The sequence below is a fragment of the Aotus nancymaae genome, unplaced genomic scaffold, assembly GCF_030222135.1.
Source record: "Aotus nancymaae isolate 86718 unplaced genomic scaffold, 86718_ANA_hifiasm-v0.15.2.pri h1tg000019l, whole genome shotgun sequence".
Lineage (NCBI taxonomy): Eukaryota > Metazoa > Chordata > Mammalia > Primates > Aotidae > Aotus > Aotus nancymaae.
Window position 1 is genome coordinate 41,912,865 of NW_026988431.1, and position 22,333 is coordinate 41,935,197.

The 22,333-nt window shown below is 36.8% G+C and overlaps 1 long non-coding RNA gene across 1 annotated transcript in view; it reads left to right on the forward strand.

The window, feature by feature from the left end:
- The window catches only part of LOC135275889 (uncharacterized), a 59,173-nt gene extending 39,086 nt beyond the window's left edge, over positions 1-20,087 (forward strand). The window contains exons 2-4 of the long non-coding RNA XR_010343470.1: positions 17,871-17,965; positions 19,187-19,246; positions 19,881-20,087. This is a non-coding gene — a long non-coding RNA (uncharacterized LOC135275889). The remainder of the gene's footprint in view (positions 1-17,870; positions 17,966-19,186; positions 19,247-19,880) is intronic.
- The last annotated feature ends 2,246 nt before the right edge of the window (positions 20,088-22,333 follow it).

The following is a 22,333-nucleotide window of genomic DNA, read 5'->3' on the forward strand; positions in this document are numbered from 1 at the left end:
TTGGCCTTAGGAAAAAAAAAAAAAAGGATGTATCTATGTATCTAAAGCAGTGCAAAAAATATAGATTATATTTAGAATTGTTTATTGTTTCCAGTGTTTTGTTGCACCCAATTGTGAATAAAATGAACAGGTTTTCTTTCACTTGGCAATCTATACATTCAGGGTATTAAGGAACTGTGTAACCATTTATACGAACTAAGCAGACTGCATACAATCAGTTCAGTTATAAATCCCACTGCTACTCAGAGAAAATCAGAAAGTACCCATGTCACAAAAAGGCTATTTTCTCTGTCTGATGGTGTTGGTTACAAATAGCTTCAATAATCTCATAAATACTCATTGTAAAATAAGATGTACACACACCTCTAGAAGCAAAGCCTGTCCAAAGAACAAAGGAAAAGATAAAAAATGCAGATTTAGGTAACTGGTCTTCTCTTCCTCTCACATCTAGTAATAATGATGACTAATCATTGAGCACATTCTCTACCCCGTGTGCCAAGTGCCTTTTCATTGATCTTCAGTGTCGGTACTATCTTCATTTTACAGACAGGGAAAGTGAGGTTCATAAAGATTAAATAAGTAACTCAGGGGACAGACTGAAGCCAGGATTTGAACTCTTTTCTGTCTCAATTTCAATCCCATTTCCTTTCCACTAACTACATTTTTTATCCATGGCAGAAATAATTAGCAGTGAATAAACTATTTCTTTCAGTAAATAAAAAAAAAATAAGCTCAAGGATTTTTAAAAAAGAGCAGTCTAGATTTTCTAGGATTCTTATACTGTCATCATGTGCTAATACAGAAGAGATGAACCCCAACACCAGTCATTCTTAGGGCATGGTTACTGTCTCTGGAAGTTTTGGTTGTTTTTACCTGATTGAGATTATAAGATATAATGACAGTAGGGTACATTATATTACTAATTAATATCTTAAAGCAATTCTAAATCATGGTTCCAAAAATATAAAGCAAAAACACACTTATTGACAAGAGAGGCAGAAAAAGTGTCTATGTAAATATTTACGTATGGTCAATGGGTTGACATAACTCTGTGAAGCAACGTTTTCTTTCAAGTACAGTCTTTCCTTAAGTGTTCATTATGTCTGATTGGAAAATGAGCTCCTTTCTAGTGAAATGGGTAGCCTTGCTGTTAGATAAAATAGTAGCCATAGCTATGACACATGTGTCTCTGACTAAGGTGGAGTTGACAGTCAACTGTCGAAACATAAATGATTTGCAGAACTTAATATTCACCCAATAAACACAACTGTAAATATTTTTTAAGTTGTAACATGGTGTAACACAAAATTATAAGAAATAGGGCATTTATTTCACTTAAAGTTGCATAGAAGGAAATGCACTTATAAATGAAGAAAATATAGGTGTCCGATATGGAGTCAGATTAAGGAGATACAAAGTAAACGAACCATAGATTTTTGCCTTCCAGGAGCTCACAGTTGAATAGAAAAAAAAAACACTGGCAAACATTTAATCTTCTAGATTCTGTATATATAGAGACATATATAGCACAGAGAGATAAATTTAGCCCAAGCAGTAGTAGGTGGTAGGGAGAACAAAGAAGGTTTCTCAGGTGACACCTAAGTTGAAAATGACAGGATATAAAGGACTTAGGCAAGTGTAGGGGAAGGGAACGTATTGTATCAATTAAACAGTTTAGAATAAAATCTAGCCAGGAAATCTGGGGAATTAAATGTAGCTCAGGGATGCTGGTAGGGTGGTGATTGTGTCAAGACCGGGGCAGTGTTCGCCTCTAGAAAATTCTGTAGTGGCATAAATGTTGAAACTCAGTGCTTAGTTTTGTTAAGTATGGTTATAACAGGCATGATTTTCTGATGCAAAAAATTAGGATAAATTAGGAGGAGACATTGTGTAGAGTGGGATGAACCACTGAGATTTGATGTTTCCAAGTAATTTGAATTGCCTAATTGCAAAAAGAAAGTAAATTTAGGCTGAGTTATGTAACAAATTACATATAGTCTCCATTTCTGTATAATCTAGAGATACTTGTTGATTGAATTTTAATGTTTTTCCTTAGACTGCAAATACACAGCATTGGGTTACTCATGATCTTTTATTTATTTATTTATTATTTTTAATTTAGGTTCGGGGGTACATGTGAAGGTTTGTTACATGTGTCATGGAGGTTTGTTGTACAGATTATGTCATCACCGAGGTATTAATCCCAGTATTCAATAGTTACCTTTTCTGCTCCTCTCCCTGCTCCCAGCCTCCCCACTCAAGTAGATCCCCATGTCTGTTATTTGTTGTTTCCTTCTTCGTGTTTATGAGTTTTTTTGGTTTTGTAATTAATTAATTAATTAATTTAATTCCTTTAAGTTCCAGGATACATGTGCAGAGCCTGAAGCTTTGTTACATAGGTATACATGTGCCATGTTGCTTTGCTGCACCTACTGGTCCGTCTTCTGAGTACCCCCACCTCGCCCCACAAAACCAACAAGCCCTGGTATGTGTTGGTCCCCTCCTTGTGTCCGTGTGTTTTCATTGTTCAACTCCTACTTATGAGTGAGAACATATGGTGCTTGGTTTTCTCTTCCTGTGTTAGTTTGCTGAGAATGATGACTTCCAGCTTCATCCATGTCCCTGCAAAGGACATGATCTCATTCCTTTTTATAGCTGCATAGTATTCGATGGTGTATATGTGCCACATTTTCTTTATCCAGTCTACCACTGATGGGCATTTGGGTTGGTTCCATGACATTGCTTTTGTAAATAGTGCTGCAGTAAACATATATGTGCATGTGCCTTTATAGTAGAATGATTTATAATCCTTTGGGGATATATATATATATACACACACACACACACACACACACACCCCATAATGGGATTGCTGAGTCAAATGGTATTTCTGGTTCTAGATTCTTGAGGAATCACCATACTGTCTTCCACAATGGTTGAACTATTTTACATTCCCATCAACAGAGTAAAAGTCTTCCTATTTCTCCACATCCTCGCCAGCATGTATTGTTTCTTGACTTTTTAATAATCGCCATTCTGACTGGCGTGAGGTGTTGTCTCATTATGGTATTGATGTGCATTTCTCTAATGATCAGTGATGTTGGGTCTTTTTTTATATGTTTGTTGGCCATGTAAGTGTATTCTTTTGAGAAGTGTCTGTTCATATCCTCTGCTCACTTTTTGATGGGGTTTTTTTTTTCTTGTAAATTTGTTTAAGTTCCTTGTAAATTCTTGATAGTAGACCTTTGTCAAATGGGTAGATTGCAAAAATTTTCTCCCATTCTGTAAGTTGCCTGTTCACTCTGATGATAGTTTCTTTTGCTGTGCAGGGGCTCTTTAGTTTAATTAGATCCCATTGTCAATTTGGACTTTTATTGCAATTGCTTTTGGCTGTTTCCTCATGAAGTCTTTGCCCATGCCTATGTCCTGAATGGTATTGCCTAGGTTTTCTTCTAGGATTTTTATGGTTTTGGGTTTTACATTTAAGTCTTTAGTACACCTTGAGTTAATTTTTGTATAAGGTGTAAGGAAGGGGTCCAGTTTATGCATGTCCTGCTTGCTTTCTTCCACTCATTTATTAATTTTGATTACATAATAACCACCTGGAAAACCTCAAGCCCCAAACAAAATCTATGAACTAGATAATCTACATCTAATTTTACAGTACTAATCACCAACACCTTTCTTAAATTAGGTAGCAGTTATCCTGACTCTTTCCATCATTCCTCAACTTTCCTGTTTAGATAGTATTATTGCTTCTGAAGTTTATATATATAAACTTTATGCATGTGTGTGTGCATTTACTCATATATGTATTTCCTATTTTCTATATTTTTACTGTTTATATATATTTACTGTGAATAGAGTAATTTTAAATTATTTTTATCTTGATAAAAGGATAATAAACATCATGTAATTCTTTGAGAATTAACTTTTCAGTTAATTATTGCATTACAATAATGCTAAGATTAATTCATAATTTTTTATCACTGTATTTCATTCATTTTTGATCACTATATGTTATTCTATTGGGTGTGAATATGAATATACCACATTTACCGTGTTTATGTGCTTTTTTGTTTTTTCAGTTTTTGCTATTGTGAGTTGTGCCACTACAGATATTTACATGTCTTTGGTTAAACATGTGCACAATACTAGATTTCTTTTTTTTTTTTTACCTAAAGCACAGAATTACTGAGTCATGGGGTAGGTAAATGTTCTGCTGTGTTAATGCCAAACTGTTTTCTAAATCATTGCATCAATTTGTTCTCCAAACAGTTGTGTATAAAAGGTACTGTGAATACACAACCGTTCCAACATTTGGTATTGTCAGAATTTATAATTTTTGCCAGTTGAATGGGTATAAAAAATATATCCTATTAGATTCTTATTGTATATTTCCCTGATCATCAGGGATTGTTACTTTGTGTTTTATTGAACACATACGTTTTCTCTTTGGTGAAATATCTTGCCCACATTTTCTTGGATTTTTTGAGTTCTTATTGGCATAGGAATACTTCAAGCCTTTTTGATACCATTTATTTAACAATAGTGTATATTGTAAATACATGCTCCTACTTTGAAATGTTTTTTCATTTTCTTCAAGCTTTTAGTTTATAACCAAAAGATTTTATGTGGAAAAGTTGCAGTTATTAATTCTTCCTTTTATGGACAATTTTTCTCTGTTTTATAAACATTTCCCTCAAAGTTTTTTCTCTGTTTTATAAACATTTCCCTCCCTTAAAGTTTAGAAGTCACCTATATTTTTCTTTAAATCCAGGGATTTAAAGTATGAAGTAGATTTTCACATATCATGAGAGGTAGGATTTCAATTTTTTCATGTGTATACTATTTTCCCAGCTTTATTTATTCAAGTTCTTTCCTACTTACTTTTCAGACATGATACACCTCTCCTGTATGAGTTCCACACATGTGTGGGTCTACCTCTGAGCTCTGTGTTATTTTGTTAGTCAAACTTTCTGTCTCTGCAATAGTATCACACTATCTTAATTAGCACAGCTTTACAAACAGTCTTGTTATCTAAATAATAAGTCCCTCCTTCATGTATACTCTCTCAGAATTCTTCTGGCAATTTTTCCTTTTAATCTTCTATATACATATTACAAATGTGATCAAGTTTCATTATTTTTAGATTTTAACATGATTTGATTTAAATCTATGAATCAATTTGAGAAAAACTAACATTTCTAAGATATTAAGATATATTATATTCATGGTATAGCTCCCTGTTTAAGTCTTTCATATTTTTAATACAGTTTTATAATTTTGCTATGGTGGTCTTAACATCTTTTGTTAAATTTATTCCTACGTACTTGTTATTATTCCTTGGTTTTATCTTTATCTTTGCCCTTGATGTTCTTTGGTGAACCAAAAAGCCTTAATTTGACATAATCAAGATAATTTTTCACCTTTATGCTTTTGGATTTTTGTTAAAGCGTTTTATGACTCTAGATTGCACAGATATTTTTTTGCATTGTATTCCATTCACTTTATAGTTTTATGTTCCTTATCAGTCTACCATTCAATTTGAATGTAAAGAAATAAAAACATATTCCAGAGAAATTATAAAGTTCAGCATCCTTACTTGCTTTCTAAAAGCAAACAACTTATTTTTCATGCCTTTTCACCTCTGCCTACATTTTTTCACATAACATTGAATCATTATTCCCATTATTTATATCTGATAATGAGGCTCCTTGCTTTCTTATCTCGAATAGGAACATTTTTATTCCTAAACTTTCCTGACACCTCAATTAAGTTAAAATGTTAATCCCTGTTTACAGTAAAACATACCATATTAAGCAAAGAAAATCCTAAAATTGTGAGACTTAGTTGAACTCAGAATCCTCTCATCTTAGACCTTCTATTGTGGAGTTCAGGCAAAAGAGAGTTGACATTATATTAACAGAACATAGGAAGTAGAACATAGACCCTAAAACCAGAGAGACCTGGGTTTTAATCCAAACTTTGCCACAGACTAGGCATGTGACATTGAATAAGGCTTTTGATTTTGCTAAGCCTAAGTTTCCTATGCACAAAATAGACATGAACATCTCTATTTGTAGAGACTTTATAAAGTTTTAATTAGATGATTAATCAAAACAGTTGTTCTCAACCTAATTGAAATCACCTGGGGAACTTTAGCAAGTAATGTTGGCTGCGTCCCTTCCCTAGAGATTCTGGAATATAATTAATCTGGAATATAACCTGGGCTTTCAGTTTTTCAAAAGCTACCCATATTATTGTAATATACAGCTAAAGTTGAGAAACACTGATCTAAACATATAGCCTTGTTTATTGCATGGTATATAGAAAGCATGATGAAATTGTTACTAGAATGATGATGATGAAAATGATGATAAGGATTATGAAAAAGGTGATAAATTTCAGCTAAAAATTTCTGGCAGTGATGCTGGCCTAGTATGATTATTCTTCCACAGAACTCAAGAGAAAAAGAAGTGATAGGGTTTGAATCCATGCCCCCACCCAAATCTCTCTTTTTTTTTTTTTTTTTTTTTTTTTTTTGAGACGGAGTTTTGCTCGTTACCCAGGCTGGAGTGCAATGGCGCGATCTCGGCTCACTGCAACCTCCGCCTCCTGGGTTCAGGGCAATTCTTCCTGACTCAGCCTCCTGAGTAGCTGGGATTACAGGCACGCACCACCATGCCTAGCTAATTTTTTGTATTTTTAGTAGAGACGGGGTTTCACCATGTTGACCAGGATGGTCTTGATCTCTTGACCTCGTGATCCACGGGCCTCGGCCTCCCAACCAAATCTCAATTTCAATTGTAATCTCCAGTATTAGAAGTTAGGCCTGGTTAGAGGTGATTGGATCATGGGGGTGGATCCTTCATGAATGGTTGAGCACCATCCCTTTGGTGCTGCTCTCCTGAAAGAGTTCTCTTGAGATCTGGTTGTTTAAATGTGTAGCACCTCCTCCTCCTCTCTCTTCCTACTGCTCTGGCCACGTGAATATGCCTGCTCTAGCTTTGCTTTCTGCCATGATTAAAAGCTCCCTGAGGTCTCCCCAGAAGCAGATTCTGCTATGCTTCCCATATAGCCTCTGGAATCATGAATCAATTAAACCTCTTTACTTGTAAATTACCCAGTCTTAGGTATTTTTTTTATAACAATGTGAGAATGGACTAATACAAGAAGCCACTTAGTATAGAGATTGTCAGAAACTTCTTAGTAATACATACATGCTATTTTCACAGCTTTTAATTTTCAATCCCCTATACAACCTATGAAATAAATACTATAATATTTTTAAGAGTAAAATACACTCTGAGAGTTTAATTGTTTTACAAAAGATGATAGCTTAGGGAGCTAAACCAGAATGCAAATTTTAATCTATTTATCCAAAGTTCAGTACTATTTCTGTTACGTCACAATCATCCACAGTGGGCAAAAGTAGAGTTCAGCTTCTTCATAAACAGAATTTAGAAAAAATTTTCTAAGTCTGGAAAGTATTCCAGAAATCACATGATAACTAGAGCAAAGGGTGAAATTCCTTCAGTCACTAAAGATCACATTAGCATGTGAGTAGTTTGAAGCTAAAGACTATTTTTTATTTGTCATTGTAACGATGGTGACTTGCATAGTACTTTGCACTTAATAGGTGCTCAATAAATATTTGTTGAATGGATACTCAAAGGCTCTAAAATAAACCAGTTTTAGCAATTTAAAGAAAGTTTTAAAAAAATGGTGTTAACATCTAAGAATAAAAACTCTAAATTCTTACTTTCAATAAAAATTAATGACCATAAGGATTTATTCCAAGTATATCAATCCAAGAAAGTATTTGGAGCAGAAAACAGAAGTTACCATGCACCCTCCATCTGTACATATATACACACATGTATGCATATATATATATATATATATATGCTAATTCAAAGAATATTATTTAATATATATAGACATTACTTGTATACTGATTTTTAAATTACAAATTTTGTATTTCATCAGCAGGACATGTCTTTGATGCTGTCCCTCAGTTTCAACTAAAGTTGATTGAAATTGGACATTTAAGTATTTTTTAACTTTAAATACCATAAGATTACCTAAGATTTTGCCTACACATAAAAAGTAAAAATCAATATTACTGCCAACAAAGATGATAATAAAAAAATGAGATGGTTAAGATTTAAAAAAAATTTTAATGAAAACGTAGATAAGAAACAGACATTATCGTACAGAAATATAATTTTCTATCTAATATAAATAATTAATAATGGTTCTTTGGCATATTATTGAGTCACCATAATATTAAATGTATAGTACAAGAGCTTTCTGTGTAAATATTAAAATGTATAACATTTCATAATAATTATACATCACTGAGCTAGTGTCATTCTTTTATTTATTTATTTTTTAGCTAGTGTTATTGATACAAAGCATTTAGGTGATGGTCATGTATGTTACTTTAAGATAGAAGAATGTACACATCATTTCCTAGTGAATAGTAATATAAGAATTCAGATAATTTCGAAATAATATTTTAGAATATAGTAATACTCTTTTCTGAGGGGCTGGGGCAGAGCAGGGGGAATCATGTTCTATCCTCCACTTAGAGACAGGCATTTAGTAGTAAGATGGAAGTTCGCATGCTATCATACAACTTAAAAGGTCACATGATTTCAAACTCTCTGGCCTTTAGGGTACTCATGTCAACCTTCATGTAAAAGCAGGATTAAGCTTGACTTGAAGGCAGCAAATAATTTAATTAGGAAAGGAAAATGGGTTGGAAATTCCAAGCAGTAGAAAAACATGCTCAAAAGTAACTCTAAGTTGTAGAGAGAAACAACAAAGAGACCTATTTAATTAAAAAGTGGAAGATAGACTTGGAAAGTTGGGTTAGAACCAGAAAGAGGATTTTGAACAAAAACCTCAAAAGATTCTATTTTATCCCAATTGCTAATTAACAACCTGTATCACACAGGATAGACTAAGTTATGATGAGGTTTAAAACAAAAATCTTAGTTCCTAAAATAAAAGGTTTTTGATGATTCTTGCTACATGTTGTCCTCAATCAGAGATACAGCCTGAACCATCAAAAATGTTTCCACCATCTAAAATGTCACCATGGAAGTGGGACAGGAAAAAGATATGCACACACAAGTTCTGCTATGGTTTGAATGTTTTTGTTCCCTCCAAAATTTATGTTGAAACTTAATCCTCAATATGACAGTATTAAGAGGTGAGGCCTTTTAGGAGGTGATTAGGCCATGCCAGTTCCATATTCATGAAGGGATCAGGACGTGCAGGGGCTAGTCCATTCCCCTATTTTGCCATTCTGCCTTACCCCATGTGAGGACACAAGGTTCACCCTTCTACCACGTGCAGATATAGCAAGAAGAAGTTCCTCCTCAGACATCAGACTTGCTGGTGCCTTGATCTTGGACTTTCTAGCCTCCAGAACTGTTTGAAAATAATTTCTGTTCTTCATAAATTAACCAGTCTATGATATATTCTTTTAGTAGCACCAAAGGTCTAAGGCTTTTAGAGGCTAGCATCTAGAAGTGATATCTATTCTACTCACATTTCATTGACCAAAGCAAATTACATGATTATACCTAATCTCACAGAAGAGGAAAAAGTATGCTTAGAGGAAGGAGAACTGGAAATACTAGTGAAGAGAACTAATGACCACTTAGCATGTCTGATGCTTTTGGTCAGGTACTGTATTATATAATTTAAAATTTGTTCCCCAAAAATTCTTGGTTGTAGAATGCAAAATAAAAGAAAGGGGCACATCTGGAGATAGCGAAGCCTGTTATTACAACTGTCTAGGTGTAGCAATAAAAATCCAAATGGGGAAAAGAAAGGAAGCACCACAGTGAGAGACATTGTGGAGGAATAAATGTGAAAAACCTGTTAATTGACAGGCATAAGACATAAGGGAAAATAAACTTTTCAAGACAAGAGATTTCAAGTTTAGATAAAAGATGTTTTTTTTAAAACAAAGTTCAAGGAGGCCGCTTAGGGGAAAAGATGAGTTTAATTTTGTATATAAGTACTGTCAGATGGAAGAATAAAAATGAAGGAAGATTGGGCTGCTGGAGAATTTGAGGTACAGTGTGGTCTCATTGGAAGTGTCAGCTGGTCCTGTGTGAAGTTTTGAATACCAGATGATTCTTCAGAGTGGCCCTGCTTTAGGGTGAGAAGGCTGGCCCTTTAAACCTGTGAGGGGGATGGCCATGGTCAAAGTGGCTCTCCTGGCTGACACAATTCCTGAAGAGGGCTAACTGTTAGTGCACAACACAGTATCCTCTGCAATTACAGATGCCTGCATTTAGCATATGTGAAGATGAGAGAAAACTTCAGAAAAAGATATTCAGAATACCTAAAGGAAATATAAATATTTTGTGAGGTAAACCATTTTCTTAGGATTGGTATACCCATAGGTTAACCTTTCACTGATCTGAGCTGACCCTATGTATAATTCATAAGCATGATATTCCTTGGAGAAAAAACATAGACCATGGCCTCCATATCAAGCAGCTTGAAAAGTACATGGGATTCAAGCTATCAGACCTCTTGTTATCTTAATAGCTCATTCAGGTTTCACCTCTGAGATTCTAATCAAGCACCTGTACTATGTGGAGACTAGCAAGCTGGTCATGCAAAATCTAGGGGAGACAGTTTCATTTCTTGAGTGATTTAATTGCCATCTGGCATATTACATTAATTGGAAATTCAGACAATGAGGCATTGTTTAAAGCAGTAAGAAATCTTTGGCATAATTATTCAAATATTAGGTGCTTATCATTGCACATAGGTAGAGATAAAAAAAACAGGCAAAATTTGTATAAAGATTAAGGGAGAAGTACAGCATGGTGGCTATATTTCATAATAACGTATTGCACATTTAAAGTTTGCTAAGAATATAGATCTTAAGTATTTTCACCACACAAAAAAGATAAGTGTGAAATGCTAGATTTATTAATTAGCTTGATTGTGGTAACAATTTCTCAATGCATATGCATATCAAAACATCACATTATACACCTTAAATATATTTTTGAGTTTTCAATTATACCTCAATAAAGCTGGAAAATACAATAAAGGGTGAAGGATGTGTTAGGTAATTGCCATATTAAGAGACATAAATCTAAACAAAAAAAGAATGTTATTCTAAAAAAATCAAACCAGCTTATATTATTTGTTTCCATAAAATTTTGTTTATGTGTATGTATTAAAGTAGGAAAAACATACATGAATATCTCCTGGTATATAGGGTTATCCATGATGTACGAAGTGAAGAAAAGCAAAAGCAAGCTAAAATGAAATGTGTATATTATTCTACTATTTGAAAATAAAATAATGAATCAACCAACCAAAAACTCCATCTTTTTCACTTAAATGCTTTTATTCACTTGTGTGAGCAATAGAAGAGTAAACTTGGTAATCTTATGAAAATGGGAGTGAAAAGGATGTGATAATTGGCATTTTAATCACATTCTCATATATTATTTCACCTGTTACAACAAAGAAGCATACATTTTGTAATTTGAAAAACATCATATAAAGGAATTCATGTACATTTTTAAAAGATAGAATGCATGAAGCCTATTCTGAAAGCTGAATTTTAGAACAGCTTCCTAAAATCAAACTGGACAGCCATTTAGAAGAACCAAACACCTTGCAGGAGTTTGACATGCAGAAATAAACAAGCAAGCACATATGGTCCAGGAATAAATAAGCTTTCTTTTGTATACAGCAAGCAATTCAGTATTGGTCTAAGGTAGCAATCTGAGCTAATCAGCCTGTCCTAGCCATACAGGGCCATTCAGAGTAGATTAATTTGTTTTACCAAAAATGGTGAAATGAAATGAGGAAATAAAGATTGATTTTGTGAATTGTCAGGGTTAGTTTTGGTAGAAAGTATTTGTTTTAGATGTTGCCTTATCAAGTTCTTTGGTTCAGTAAGTGTTGCTCTGTAGGAGTTGCTTAAAGATTTTTGAAACTGTAAGGTTATTACAGAAATATAAAGAAGGAGCTTTTTCAAATTGGGAGCTATGACAGCACAGGAAAATCATAATTGCAAGCAGAGAAAAGAAAGTTACTGGATTAACTGATGATTTACAGTAGACTAAAAGATCCTAGAAGGCACTATTAAAATTCCACGAGTAGATACGATCCTCTAAGTGGAAAAACTGAACATCATAAAGGTGTCTGAATTATGAATTATAGCAAAATTTTAAAATAGAATAAATTAAAATCAAATAGGATACATACATAAAGGTGCCACTAAACTCCTCTCCGTGTTCAGAAAATTTAAACTTTGTAATAATATTTTTAAATGTCCCCAAATGTTAGCTTTTATAGTTTACAGAGTAATTGAAAGTTTTCATTCAAAAATGAATTGTGCATAATCACGTCTCTTAGAGCTTTCTACATAAAAAATATCCACTAAATTCCGTGCTATCTTATTTATCTGGCTCCTACCTAGCAAAGCCTCCAGTTTTTCTGGATGCATTTAGTGTACAAGTAAACCTATTTTCTTAAAAATGAGGCCAATATATAAGAAGAAAATTCTATTAGGGAAAAGCACCTATAATCTTAGCTGAATGATCTAAAAAAAAATTACTTCCACTTTTCATGAAATGAAAACCACAGGACTTCATAAATTCTTTCTTTGTAAAGGACAACTTGGTGTATCTGAAAGCATGTTCTGTCTATACAATACATAAAAACAACTCAGAACAGGCTGGGCAACTCAACCAAGGCGAGAAGAGATCCCACTGTGCAAACCTAAGTCCTATGCAGACAGTTCCAAGATTATTTATTGCACCTTGATGTTACAGGGAATGGAAGTGACTAATTATGCATAATCATTTTTCAAATGTCTTCCACATCAAATATATCCACTAAGTTCAGCACTACATGATTTTTTCTGGCTCCCAACCTATCCAGGTGCCTAAATTATATGGACTGATTGTGGTGTAACCTTCTGAGTCCTGCACTATGCCAAGCACTATGCTAGGCATGTTCGTACACATCATATAATTCAGTAAATAGCACAGTCCTTCCCATACAGTCCTTCCCATAGGCTTCCTTCTCTCCATTTTATAGATGAATAAGCTGAAGGCAAGAATTATTAAGCAACTTGTCCAAGGTCATACAACTATTTAGTGACTAGATTAGGTTTTGAGCCTTAGTAAGTCTGCTTCCAATGCCCAGTTTATTTCTACTGTATTATGCTGTGTCTAGGAGGTTATCATTCAAGGTGCCTCTTCTTCTTTGCATTAAAAAGATCAAAATGATTAGGCCGAACTCTTAGCTTTCTTTTATTCCTACTCAGGAGAAGGATGGACTAATGAGTTAGAGTGACCAGTTAATGAAACCACTGGTGATTTAATGAAGACACTGATGAGACATTTTATAGAATGACCAAATTCACTATATTTCATTAAACTCTATAAATATACATATATACATAATTTTACATAATTATGTAAATGGCATCCCCTTTTCATCAGCCGCTACCAGACACTCATCTTCACTTAGAAACCTCCTCCATGTTCATTCTGCAACACTTGGACATATGTTGTTGGTTTTGGAGATACAACATTTTTTTTATGTATTCCTCTCTGTTTTCCTTCTCATGTTCTTCCCAGGGAACAATGTCCCATGTAAATAACCTACTACATATCCAGTTATAGTTGTTCATATTCATATCATTACATTAAACATACATCTATCCAACATTACTTATAATATCTATAAATATAAGAAGTTATGTCCTTCTTTTACAAATACAGGATCATGTCATGGCTACTTTTCTTCATTCTACATTTTTTAATCAACAATACCTAGGACATGACTGGGTATGGTAGCTGATGCCTATAATCTCAGCACTTTGGGAAGCCCAGGTAGGAGGATTGCTTGAGGCCAGAAACTTGAGACCAGGCTGAGCAACATAGTGCAACTGTCTCTACAAAAAAATAAAAATAATAAAAATAAAATTAGATAGACATGGTGGCATGCACATGTAGTTCTAGCTATTCAGGAGGCTAAAGTTGGGGGATCACTTGAGTCCAGATGACTGAGACTGCAGTGAGCCGTGATTGTACCACTGCCCTCCAACCTAGGTGACAGAGAGATATCCTGTCCCCACAAAAAACCAAAATAATAATAATAATAAATTAATAATAATGTCTAGGGAAAACCCCTCTAAGTCAACTAGTATATGCTCTGATTCATTATTTTTGGTGTTTTCATTATCCTTACCAATGCAGCAATAAACATTCATGTATGAATATTTTTATTTACTGATGTTTTTGTTTTTATGAAAGCTATTCCCAGGAATTCCATACAGGGATTAGAGTATATGTAGTCTTGATTTTAACAGATGTTATCAATTTTTTTTTGCAAGAAGGCTGTAATTATTCACATTACTAGATAAAATGTACCCTCTTCTCTAAGTATTCCTGGCAGCACTACTTAAGTTTTGATGGGGATAAAATGATATAGCACTGTTGCTTTAATTTAAATGTTTCTTGCTACTATGTATTTGAGCATTTTTGACAAGGTTTATTTACATGGGTTTAGTTTTTACTTATTTTCTATGAAATTGTTTCTTTTAAGTTTTTAAATGCGGATCATAACCCTTTGTTCAATACAGATATGTGGAGTTGTTTTGGTTTTATTACAAAAGTCTGTCATTTACTTCCTATTTTGGGGTGTCTGGCAGAAGTTCCAAATTCAATTTACTCATATAAGTCTATCTTTCCTTTAAAAATGTTTGTATATTCTGCCTGGGGTAAAAGTTTCCCCTGATCCTATGTTGTCAATATTATCACTTACATGTCCTCTAAGATTATTTTTTTTCTATTTAGATACTTAATTTAATCTAGCATTTAAAAAATTATATAGAACTTTTTTCTAGACAGATTAGACAGATAGCAGTTTGCTGATATCATTTATTAATCATTCTTTCCTGCTTAATTGAAATTTTAACCTTTGTTGTATGTTAAATTTATAAACATTCTGGTGATGAGGATGCAGGAAGATACTACTCCGAAGTATGCTACTTTGGAAATTGAGAAAACAGCACAAGTTGGAAAGCCACTGTCATCTTCCCCTCACCTTTCACCCCTGAAGCAAGCCATAAAAACTAGGAACATCACTTTCTGATCTTCCCCCCGCCCCCGCCTTCTCTCCAAAGACTCTCTTATGACAAGTGTCCTTCCTGATACCTTGAGAAGACAAATGTCATACAGAGATGCCAAGAATCTGGACAAACAGGCCTTGCTGTTTGTTACTCCCAGTATATTACTGTTAGATCACACTCCCTTTAGTCCACACTTGTACACAACTGCCCGCTCTTCCTCAAATCTGAGCATAAAAATATAGCTTATCTCTGTTCCTTTGGGTCTTCATTTCTGATGTTGCCTATGTCACATAAAACTTCTATCAGATAAATTTGTATGCTTTTCTTTTGTTAATCTGTCCTTTATTATAGGGATCTCAGCCATGAACCTAGTGAAGGGTGAGGAAAGAAAGCTTTTCTCTCCTATAATGGCATCCCTTCCTGGAAACGTTACATCTTATAATTTAGAATTCCATATTATTCAATTATTCACAAGTGGCACCATTTTTTAAAAAACTTTATTGCTTATCAAATGTAAATTGAGTATAAGATGGAATAAGAACTTTGAAAATACAAGAGTGTGATAATTCCTATACCAAAGGGACTTACCAGTTATTAGAAAGTGATAGGATGATATGGGATGCACACACAAAGTATTAATCAACAATGCCAAGCAGCAATACCATGTGAGATCTATGAGGTCTATGATGACAAGACAAAAACATGGGAGAAGGAGCTGATGATACGTGGTTTCATATCAGAAGGAATGAAAACAGTGTAGCCTGCAATGTGCACAATAAACTTTGGTGGAAAGGAGCAGACATAGCCCTTAAAATGAAGTTAGTTAATTAACATCAGAATTTAGAAGCTCTGCATATTTCAGCATCCAAACAAAATTTCCAAATTTTGTTTATGTAGAAAAAAAGAAAATGTTTTGTTGATGACACCACACCTAATAACTGGTATCAACTACCAGTGAAAAATTCGCTATTTAAAAATAATATGCAATAATTGCTTAATTCTTCACATTTTGATCTTAAATATATTTTTTATACTTTTTTGAATTATGACATTGCCTTAAAAATTCTATTTTATAACATTTAAAAACAATCAACTAAGGTAAATGTAGTCATCTCTTTGAATGGTGAGATCCAGCTAATTTCTATCTATTAATTTATGTAAAATTCCTGTAATATATGAAAACAGAAGACAGGACCCAAGTTTTGCTTTTTGTTTCTCTTCACTTTTGATGTGTGAAGACTGCTGCCAATTGGTAGTAGGGGTACTCCATCATTACACCGTTAATAGATCTCACCAGAACAAGGTTTCATTACTGTGGATATTGAATAAGGCTCTGCCAGAAGGCTTTCAATACCCTAAGGATAAGATGTGCAAAGTCCCTAAATTAGGCGCGGCCGTCGTTGGGCAAGAATTTGAGGTTTGCAGGGATGTTTATGCTGGGGTTTGAGGAGGCTTGATCAAGATATTTCCCTAGGGTGACAAATCCATAATTGCACTTATCAACTTTAGGCTGCCTTGATTAATGCAACCTTCTGTGATTTATCACCCAGAATATTTTTAAACAGGTGCTTTCTCTTCATTGTAATAGACTGGAGTTTTCCAGAAGTGACAATACAGGCTTGTTTTAGTTATTTGTTTTGTGAAATTCACTGAGAACACATTACAAGCAAACCTACCCAGTCATTTTGTAGAGACTTGAGGTTAGTGTAATTAGTTGCGTAGAGACCTTGGGTTAGAGGGTTAGTTGATGTCAGCCTGTGATGATTTCTACCTGACCTTCTTGACATTTTAAAAAGAAGTTACTGCTTTTTAAAATGTTACTCTCTACCTCCAGACACCTAACACTCACAGCATACTGTGTTGGATCCCAGATCTTCCTAGCCTTGGAGAATCTCGGAACTAGCTGCTTAGTATATAAGAAACAAATGTAGCATACCAAAGAGCCTTGACAGAAAAAATGACACAAACACACACACAACATTGGTCATATTTTGTAAAAAAGTATAAACTATGGAAAAATATGTTAGAAATCTAAAGTTAACTGTTGTGCAAATGGTATACAGCCATGCACACCAATTTTACCATTTTAGTGTTTAGAGCAGTCTGGATCTAGCTGGAGTAACAAATTCTTTTCGCTACTTTAAAGTTGTGCCAAGCATATTTCTATAGGGCAGCAGTACATTGCAGTGGATCAGAAAGTAGTCCCTGAGTATCAACATCCCAGGATGTAAACCTGGCCTCAGTACTTACTAGCTGTATGACCTTGGGCAAATTAACTTCTCTGTGCCCAAATCTTCTCATTTATGAAGTGGAGTTGAAAACTACCTATTTCACAGGACTACTCTGAGGATTAAATCAAATAAAATATGTGGAAAGCTTTGCTATTTTAATTTTTAAAAAACAAAGCACTATTTAACCTATCAAGGGACTATGTATTATCTTAAGTCAAGAGCACCTTCTATTTTCCTAAAATCAATTAAAGGTCAGCTTATTTTATTCTTATCTATTTATTAAAACACGTAAGATAGACAATACTTACTTACCAGTACTTTAATGAACCCACAAACTGGGAGTAAATAAAAATTTTATTTTCAAACATCTGGTCTGTTTAAACTAGGCTCTTGTCTCATTAGAAGTACTGGTTTCTCACTATGAAAGAGTAAGTTTAGAATGGGCTGGAAATTCACTATTTGACAATCTATATATCTTAATTTGTGTTTCCTTCCAGAGAGACGGAAAAGAAAAGAGAGGAGAGAGAGAGAGAGAGAGAGAGAAAGAGAGACAGACAGAGAGAGAGAGACAGAGAAATAGTAAAGATAATGGGTGAGTAACACGTGAAGCAAAATCTAAGACTTCTGGAAAGCCCTGTGAGCTAAGCAAAGATGAATTTATTTTCCGGTTATGAGGAAAGAATGTGAGTGCTTAAAGGCTCAAGTTGCCCACAGATTTCTGGGATAGTTTGCAATCTACTCTGTTTAATTCTGTGGAACTGTTATTCACAAACCTAGCAGCATATCAGAATATTTTTGAAGAGTGTTTTTAAAATGTACAGCTTTTTCAACTCTGTTCAGGCCAACAGAATCAATATCTCCAAGGATATAGCCCTGAAATACATGTTTTTGAAAAGTTCTTTTAATAGTTCTTATACACAACTATATTTGAGAATCAAGAACCAGAGATTTTTTAAATAAACTTTTGTTTTTACATTGGAATAAGTTTGCATGATACTACTGAGTGCTCATATACCTTGACTCATTTGCCCCTAATGTTAACATTTCATACAGCAATCATGGCACACGTGTCAAAACCAGAAAAATAGCACTGGTAAATTATTAATGTCTTTTTATATTCCCGCATCCAATACAGGATGCCATAACACTTTTAATCATCATGCCTCCTTAGTCTCCTCTGGCCTGTGGCAGTTTCTCAGTTTTTCAAAACTTTGAGAATTTTGAATCACATCCTTAATGTAGAATTTCCTCTTTTTTAGACTGAGGTTGTGGGTTTTGGAAAGGAGTACCATAGAAGCAAAATATCTTTCTCTCACATCCTGTTAGAGAGTACATGATACCAACATAACATCACTGGTGGTATTAACTTCAATTGTTTGATGAAGGCAGTGTCTACCAGATCACTCCACTGTAAAGTTACTATTTTTCCATTCCCATACTCTGTTCATTAGAAATAAGTTTTTAAATGTAGTCAAGGGTTGGCTGTTGAAGAGGTGGTGTGGAGAGCTGAATCAAGCTCCACTTCCTGGAGGAAGGAGTATAAGTGAAGTTTTTATGATCAAAGTATTACTTCCCGAAAACTGGGTTAAACTGGGTACACTGAGGAAAGGAGACTACTGGCTGAGAAATCAGTTGCAAAATTCAAAGCAGAAATGAGAACCTGAAAAAAAGCAAAGGCATTGGTGAAAAGGAGCATATATCTAAAAAATCTGGTGGAAGTAAAAGAAACCATGGTTACTGATTAGAAATGGGGGAGAGAGAAAAAAATGTATTTACCAGATATATTGAGGTTTTTTTTTAAATTGCATTTTAGGTTTTGGGGTGCATGTGAAGAACATGCAAGATTGTTGCATAGGTACACTCATGGCAGAGGGTGAGTGGACACCGCACTTCCAGATTGATTTTTATTGCCCACAGACCAGGAGATTCCCAGGCGGAGGAGCCCCAAGGGTCACCAGTGCAGTGGGTCTCCACACAAAATACATGGGTCCAGGCACTGTTTTAGCTGGCAATTGGAGCTCTTGGGAGACAGAGTCACAAATTCAACTGATAAAAAGGGGACTGAAACAGGGAGCCAGGCCAGGAGATTCCCGGGCAAAAAAGCACCACGAATCACCACGCAGCTGTTTCAGCCGGCACAGTGGGTTGCCGCACAGGAAATCAGGCAGATCCCGGTGTAAGACCGGTTGCCTCGCTGGGAGCTTGGACACATCCCCTTCCCTCGCTGGGAGCTTGGACACATCCCTTCCCTCTCCCGGAGCTCAAACACAGCCCCTTCCCTCACTGGGAGCTCGGACACACTGCCCACCCCACCGGGAGCCTGGAAAAAAGCCCCACCAGGACCTACCCAATACCATTTTGTCCCATCCGGGCCCCACTCCCTGCCTACCATTTTGTCCCATCCAGGCCCCACTTACCTTGGGCACAACCAATCAAACGCCTCCACTCCCTATAAAACCCCATGTTTGAGAGGAGTCCGTGCGACTTCTCCTGCCTGCTCCTGTCAGACTGCAGAACCTCACCTGGGAGCCTGAATAAACTCTTCGCATTGGATCTTCTTGTGCTGGCCTCAGTTTCTTCCCTTTAAACTTGACAAGAACAAACCTTACAAATGGTGCCAAATCCTGGGAGAGGTTGTAAGACCCCTACTGGGGGAAACTGACTCCTCCACACAGAGCCGGACTAGGGAGCTGCCGTTTCACCACAAGGTAAGACTTCTGTTACCCACCACCCCACCCGCTGTTCTCGAGGAGTCCCTGTCCGAAACCGCTGCGCAGTGTCAGGGATTCCTGCCGCGAGTCCGGGACTCCGGCTTAGGATCTGAGTGTAAGAGGAGACGTCCCTACACTCTTGTTCTCTCCCTGTGAGGGGTGTTTTAGGGTCAGGAATTTGAGGGAGATGTCCCCACTTTTCTGAACCCTCATCAGCGACTGAGGTGTGGCTACTCAGAAGCCCCGTTTAAGCAGCCTGCCTCATGGCAGAGCCAAACCCCCCAGCTTATGCCACCAAAATCTTTATTTATTTTGAACTAGCCCATTGGCATAAAGCCTCCCATTAATTAATAAACTGTATTTTCAGTTACTTTCTCCCTCTCTCTCTTTTCTCTCTCCCTCTCAAAATGGCGGCCGTTCCCCGCCCCTAAGATGGCAGCCACTTTCTACTCTTAACTCTATCTTTCTTTTTCTCTTCTTAATCCTGATGCAAGTGAGTGAGTGAGTATGTGTAGTCCCACGGCCTAACAGCTACGGGGCTTGTGTGGGCCTGAACCCGCGGTTCCACGGGGACATCATAAGGCATAACGGTGATTCACCTCTGGACTGAAAAGTTCTGAGGTGACCAGGCCCAGAGATTATATGGGTACACCTTAGCCAAGACGCCCCTGAAACATCCCTTAGGAGACGTGGCCGGGAAGGCATCAGACTGGTCTCCCATCTGGGGGGCACCGACCGTCAGTCTTGTATGTGGTACTGTCTTTATTGTAACCTCTAATTTTGCCTTGTGGCAGACAGTCCTAACCCTTTTTGTTTTCTGCTTATCATCATTGCATATGTGGTGCTGTGTTTATTGTACCCTCTAATTTACCCATGTGGCAAATAGCCTTAGCCCTGTCTCTTTTGGTTTTCTTCCTGATTAGAATCATTGTAACCATGCAGGCTTTCTGGTATCTTCATTCCCTCCCCACCCTCTGTTCCTCTTGCACCACTGCCCAGGTGCTCCCAGCCAAAGAAACCTCTTCTTCGCCCTTAGCCTCTCCACCCTCCTCTTCCTTTTCTGACCCCAACGTGCCTGAGGAACTCTCCTCTCTGCTTGCCTGACCCAGTAATCCTCCGCCCTATGACAGACCTCAACCCCCTTCAGCTCCTCCACCTCCTAATCCCAACCTGGCCTCTCCTGTTAGTGCTCACACCCGCTCACGCTGTGCTCCTAACGACGAAACATCCCCCCTTTGCCCCCTCTGCGAGGTGGCCAGAGTAGAGAGCATTGTCTGAGTGCATGTTCCCTTCTCCCTCTCCAATCTATCAAACACATATGTAATCCTATCCTCCATCCTCACCCCAGACAAGGGGGACTAGGTCTTTACAGCAGCCCGAGCTCTTGTAGCAGCCCTGAGGCCGGCAGCCCACCGAACATCCAGTGGGGGAGGTCCATCGAAACCCCTCCAAAATGCTCCAAGGGCCCGGCCCGGGCCCTGTTTCAGATGTGGTTAAGAGGGACATTGGGCCTGGCAGTGCCCCTGTCCTCGTCCACCTCCCGGACCCTGCCCAAACTGCAAACAAACAGACTGGACACTGGAAGGTTAATTGCCCATCCTGGCACACAGGCCCACTCCCTGCACCTCTATGTGAGGAGCAGGCCAGTCCACAGGAAGCAATTCCTTTGCCTGAATTTCTCGGCCTTCTGGATGACTGACGCAGCCCGGACTCAAGGACCCCCATCATCTTTGCCGAGCCCAGAGTAAAGCCACAGGTAGGGGGTAGGTCTATTTCCTTCTTAGTGGATATGGGAGCTAACTATTCCTTCCTACTCAGGGCCTAGCATACCTTCCCAGGTCTCAGTCCTTCTTCACCATTCCTCTACACTCTGAGTCTTACTTTCACTTTGAAAATCCTTCAGTCAGCCTTCATCCCACTTATTCTCTACTCAACTCGGCTACTTTGTTTCCTCTTCCATCTCATTCCCTCTCCCCAGCCCATTCCTGTCCTAAACTAATGGATACATTTGTTACACCTCGGGAGGGCCTGTCTAACCTTCCTCTCTCTAGCCCAGACCTTACCTTTTATGTAAAGTGGGGGGAGTTCAATAGTGACAGCCGAAGGGCGACTAAAAGTGGCCTATGCAGTAGTCACAGATTCAGCCACCCTCGAGGCATGTCGCCTCCCCAATGGACCTACAGAATGAGGCCACCATAACTAACCAACTCAGGCCCTCGAGATGAAAGTGACTGTTAAAATAATGGTGG